The following is a 5,602-nucleotide window of genomic DNA, read 5'->3' on the forward strand; positions in this document are numbered from 1 at the left end:
AAAGAATGAAGTTACGCTAGTTGGTCTAGCATTATTTTCGTCTGTATTTTTCTTATGTTTGAAGATGGGACTGTTTATCTTTCAAAAGCCCTTTAGGTTTCTTGTTCTGCATGGCTATTCAGAAATAATTTTCATTGTTGCAGAGACTGCTTTGGGTAGTTATTTATGGTTTGCTTGTGCTTTTTTTGTTTTGTTTTGGGTTTTTTTTGCAAAAACCACTTTAGGGCGAATTCCGTCTGGCCTTGCAGAATTTAACACACTTGTTAAGGGGTTTAATGCAAGTTTTGCATGTGCTACTATCATCTTGTTAAAACGAATTGTATTATCTTCGTTGCTAAACTATGTTGTTCTACTGAAACAAAAAGAAGGTGCTAATCCTTCAATCCATTACTCATCATCTATTATTCAGTCCCTTTCCTGCTCAGTAATGGTCCTCTACTCTCCCTTTTTCCTGAGACTGCAACAAACTCATGAATTTTGTTGTTGCCCCCTTTTCTACTTATTTTCTTGGTTTGTTTTCAGCTAAGCAAGAGATAAAAATGTCTACTGTACAAGTTTTCCAGCAGGTCTGGTACCCGGAACCCTGCCAGCTGAAGCCGTTGGACTCTGCAGCATTGTCTTCATCTCAAAGGATGACACAGCAAAGCTGCTCTTTGCAGCATCAATGAATGCTTTCCGTGCCAAGAGGCTGTAACTGATGATGTACTGGTATTTCATGAAACAGCTTCGGATGCTACTGTGTGCTTTACCACCCCTGTTCTGAAGCCACCATTCCTTGTTTTTCTGTAAAGGAAAATGCTACATTTTGTCTGCTGTTAAGCAGCACAACCTAGAAGATTTCCTGCAGCGATGCTTTTGCCCGATTTGTGTTTGCCTCAGCTCATAGGTGGGGAGATACGTGTATGGTCTGTGTGGCTGATCCACAACCCAGATGAGCAGGGATACAAATAAATCAGAATATCTTGTCTGCCTAAGCCCTGCTGGAACAGGAGTTGAGTCTGAACAGAACTGTCTTGACTCATACAGCTTGACTGAGTAGTCATGTAATGTTATTATGTCTGCCCTTCACTCCTTCCTTTTTGTCAGGGAACAGAAAACTTCACCACTTTGTGTTCACAGCTTGCAGCTATGTAACATCTGAAATAGCTATAAACCTTGCTCTGTGCAGTCCTTAAATTTTACTAGTTCTGTGACGAGCCTGATGCTTTTCGAGCCTTATAAAAATAGGCAAGGACATAAACATAAATCCAACTGTTTAGTGGACTATTATGATGCTGTCCAGTTATAGAGCCAAAACTCTGAACAGATGAGAGAAAAATTTTGCCAGATCAAATGGAAAAGAATCTGCCTTTTAGACAAGGGGGATGTTTGAATTGACATATGTGAAAACCAGCAGAGCAACAAAACATTGAGTAGCCACAAACACTGTTATAGCATTAACACCCTAAGCTATAAAAAAGCTTTTTGCTACTTGGCAGAGTTTCTTCCGCTTTCCTTACCATAATTCAGCACTGATGTTTTCCCAGAAGTCTTTATTTTCCATGATCCCAGTTTGTTTACAAAATTTTAAAAATACAACAACAAATCTTCTGCCTACCCTTTCTTGATGAGAAGATTTTTGCATTTATTTACCAAGTTACAAGTATCTCCCTGTTCTGCAAGGTTAGAGGGCCACAACAGCATCACTCAGAAAATGTCTTTGTAATTTTCCAAGAACCAAATTCAAGTGCAAACACCTTCCTCTGTTGGTCCTGGCTGCCAACCTTCTCCTTGTCTCATGACCTCTAAACCGAGGCAGCTTCAAAAAAGCCAACTCCAGTTTTAGGTATGCCCAAACAACTTTTCCTGTCAAAAAAATAAACTGATGTTTTACAACTGCAGTTAATTTCTGCTGTAGCATTTTTTCCTATGTGGTGCATGTGTTTGCATTTTACAGTGCAAGCAGTAGAAGCTGTGGAGGCCATGTTAACAGGTAATCTACTTTTGGAATGTAGTTGTATTTTAAGAGAAAACATTATATTTGGAAAATGAAAATAAGTGTGTGCAATCCAAATGAAGACAAAATAGGAGGATAGTTCTACACAAAATGCAGGGGAAAAAAAGAAGTAACAGCAGTAGAATAAACATAATTCACAAAGCAGGTGTAACTGATTTAGTCTTTCACCAATAACCATAACAGAAAAGAGAATTCTTTGGCACTTGTAAAATCCAGACAATTAAATTAGGTGTCTAAAACATCTTTCCCTTTCTGTCTCTGACTGTGGAGATCCTACTTTAAGCGTTAATTGAAATCCCATTTCCCTGGTCACCAAACACGAATGTGGAGATAGAATTCCCTTCATACACTTATGCACATCTTGAAGCTCCTTAGATGTTTTGCTCCAGCTACTTTTAGCATGAAATGTTTTGAGAACCTAATTTCTGTGTTTGATTCGGAGCTTACATATATGTTAAGTGTAATCTTAGTCAATTTATGGAAGACGCATTCTATGAATCTTTCTGAATTACATATTTAGTATATGGTGGCTTGTGATAAAGCTGACACAGTGACCACATTTGAAGCTCTAAACCCGTCAGTCTGCACAGCTCTGCCCCTTGCATTTCACAGCATTTCACAGTCACACCCTTCCAGTGCCTGTTGCAGCCTTGGCTCATTTCCCGAACGCGGCTGAACAGATTTTTTGAATATACAATACTGCAGAAAAATAAAGATGTAAGGAGGAACTCCTCCTTTCCTAGAGGAAATAATGGGTTGTCTTGGGTAAGATAGTTTACTGCAGCATTTGGAGGTGACCTGCACCTGCCCTGCCAAGCGAATTGCAACGGAGATGACAATTGTGTCTGTGCTGTCCGCCTGGTGACACACTCAATTACCGAGCTGAGCGACAGCGTAGAACTAATTAGTAGATTAGCATAGACCAACGAACGCGGTTTAGAAACACTGGTGGGATCTCAACGTTCTGCTCTACAGGCCGGAGTCAGAGAAAACGGGGCTCCCCGGCAGATGGCAACGGCGGACTGCGGGATGAAGCGGGGGCAGCGGGGCCGGGGCAGCGGGGCCGGGGGGCAGCGAGGCCGGGGGGGTGCGAGGCCGGGGGGGAGCGGGGAGCGGGGCCGGGGGGAGCGGGGCCGGGGGGCAGCGAGGCCGGGGGGGAGCGGGGCCGGGGGGGAGCGGGGCCGGGGGGGAGCGGGGCCGGGGGGGAGCGGGGCCGGGGGGCAGCGAGGCCGGGGGGGAGCGGGGCCGGGGGGGAGCGGGGAGCGGGGCCGCGGTGGGGGGAGCGGGGCCGCGCTCCGGCAGGGCCGGTCAGGCCAGGGCCGCGCAGCAGCTCCGCAGCGGCAGGGGCGCGGGCAGCCGGGACACAAAGCCGTGGCACAGGCGCGGGCCTCTCGGGGGGCCTGGGTGCAGACAGGGCTACCGCACAGGTCCAGAGTCCGTCCAGGAGTCAGGCACAGGCTACAACACGTACCCAAGGGCTCCATCCAAAACATAACCTACCTAAAGCCCAGGTCTAGAGGCCATCCAGGAAATGACGGAGAACTCAGGCCTAAATGGAGGTTAAATGGAGAGGATGTGGGTGGGAATCCCAGGTGAGACTGGTCAGGCCAGTTCAGGCCTCTTGTTGCACTTCAGGCCAGGGTAGGAGAGCAGATCACACCCAGCAACCCTCTTTACAGAGATGCATTCCAGCTGTGTTTGCACTTAGGGCTCTGAATCACTTGGCCATGGAAAGCATTCCTGTAACTGACCATGCAGGTGCAAAATCACCTGTAGCTCTCTGAGTATTAGACCCAGAGAGATAAATTAATATTTAATAGAGAGATTGCAAATGCAAGCAACTGTATTGCAGCAATGGGAAAACTTTGACTATCAGAAGATTTGAGACAGGCATACTATAAACAAACCCTAGACTTTTCCTCAGTCCACGTACACAAGTTCCATTCGGGCTGGCAGGTGACTTCCATGTCACCGGACTATCTAGCCCCAGAAACATTGCTGAGCTGACTGCATTTATTTGCTCAGAGCTGGTCCAAGATTACCCAGTCAGGGAAGAATGCATCCTGTCTTCTCCCTCCCACAGAATGCTGATTAAATAACTAACTTCATCCTTAGCTCCAGCAGACAAAAAAAAATCCTCAGTTTGGTGGTAGCGGCAGTGCAGATTTTAGGGCATGAAGGTAAGGGAAGGTGGTAAGAGGGATCAGTAGTCTTTAAGTGGCAGATATGATCTTTAACTGTGTAACAAAGGAACTGGTATTGGGATTCCAAAGGTTGTATGACCCTTGTGTTTGGCGCTGGTGCACCTCCTCTGGCAATACGTTGAGCTGTGGGATCCACTGTGCAAGCTGTGGAAAACCGTAATCTCATTGTAAAGATGGGGTAGCCAGTTCTGCACACTGAAACCAGCTGAGGCATGGTATTGATTTATGTTAAAGCATTCTTACTTTTTTTCTCTAGTACTGTTAGTCTCATTCTGAATACAACTATTATCTGTTTTTAAAAAGTAAAAGTGTGTTATGGAAGAGTCTTCACTAAACTATCCACATTGGTGCCCTGATTCCTTTCTCAAACTAATGCTTTATTTAGACTTGCCTATGGCTTACAACTTTTTCGGCATTTGACAGACCACATTAGAAAAAGATTATACAAAAGACCGCTCATTGGTTGCATTTAGACCGTTACGACTGTTACTCCTGTGCTCTGCACTGCCTATATTAGGCTTCACATGAATCAGCTTGGCTCAAAAAAACATATTGTGTTGGGCCTGCAGTACCATTTGAATATAAATGTATCACTTGTAGACAGAGGCAAATACCGCATGATACTGGGCCGTTGTACGTGCACATGATATCTAGAGCTGATGCTGTCACAGCAGTTTCAGTGCTACACTCCAGTATGCACTGAAAATAGGAAGTGTGTTGATCAAATCAATCTGTTCACCAGCCCTAAGATGATATTTGACACTGAGATTTTCAATTTTGTCAATTAACTCGACTCCATGAGCATCAATGAAGAAGCAATCCAAGTGCTGTACTTTTGTGTTGCAATGTAATCCTTGGCTTGCATGTTGTTAAAAACAAATCCCCCTGTGTGTTCATTCCCCTTCCTAGCATAAAAAGAACATCCCCTCCTCTTTTCCAGTTATGATCACCAGTACATAAATATGTATGTCATCAAATATTGCGGTTCTTGCTTTAGAACTGATAGTTTAGATCTCTGTATTTGATTAGCACCTCTGTCTTCAGAATTGCTGTGCCTCTAGCAGGAACAGATCTGCAGATCAGATTAAATTGCTGAAGATTAAACAGACTATTTTTAATTTTTGTTGTTTTTGCTGGCTAGATGGGTGAACGGCTCTGTGAAAGAGCACACACCCTGGGGGATGCTGGGCGGCTCCAGTGGCTCTGCTCGTCCGGATGGCCTGTGGGGACAGAATTCTGCAGCACAGCGTTCGCAACTCGCAGGAGCACAGCAGTGCAGGGAGGACGGAGTGACAGGGCTGTGGGGCTGGAACCGACAGTTCACTCTGGGCAGTTTGGAAAGTGGTGCTGCTCTGTGTCTGACGTTTCTCTGTCTTTTGTTTACACAATGATCAAATTTAAC

At 45.0% G+C, this 5,602-nt stretch overlaps 1 long non-coding RNA gene across 2 annotated transcripts; it reads left to right on the forward strand.

The window, feature by feature from the left end:
- The first annotated feature begins 3,314 nt into the window (after positions 1-3,314).
- Positions 3,315-5,602, forward strand: LOC135994508 (uncharacterized). Of its 2 annotated transcripts, none has more exons than XR_010607000.1 (4): positions 3,315-3,588; positions 4,080-4,176; positions 4,270-4,415; positions 5,342-5,602. It is a non-coding gene; the product is annotated as an uncharacterized LOC135994508 (long non-coding RNA). The 2 variants fall into 2 exon arrangements; XR_010606999.1 differs by having other exon boundaries at positions 4,270-4,410.

This window comes from Caloenas nicobarica, chromosome 14 (genome assembly GCF_036013445.1).
Source record: "Caloenas nicobarica isolate bCalNic1 chromosome 14, bCalNic1.hap1, whole genome shotgun sequence".
NCBI lineage: Eukaryota > Metazoa > Chordata > Aves > Columbiformes > Columbidae > Caloenas > Caloenas nicobarica.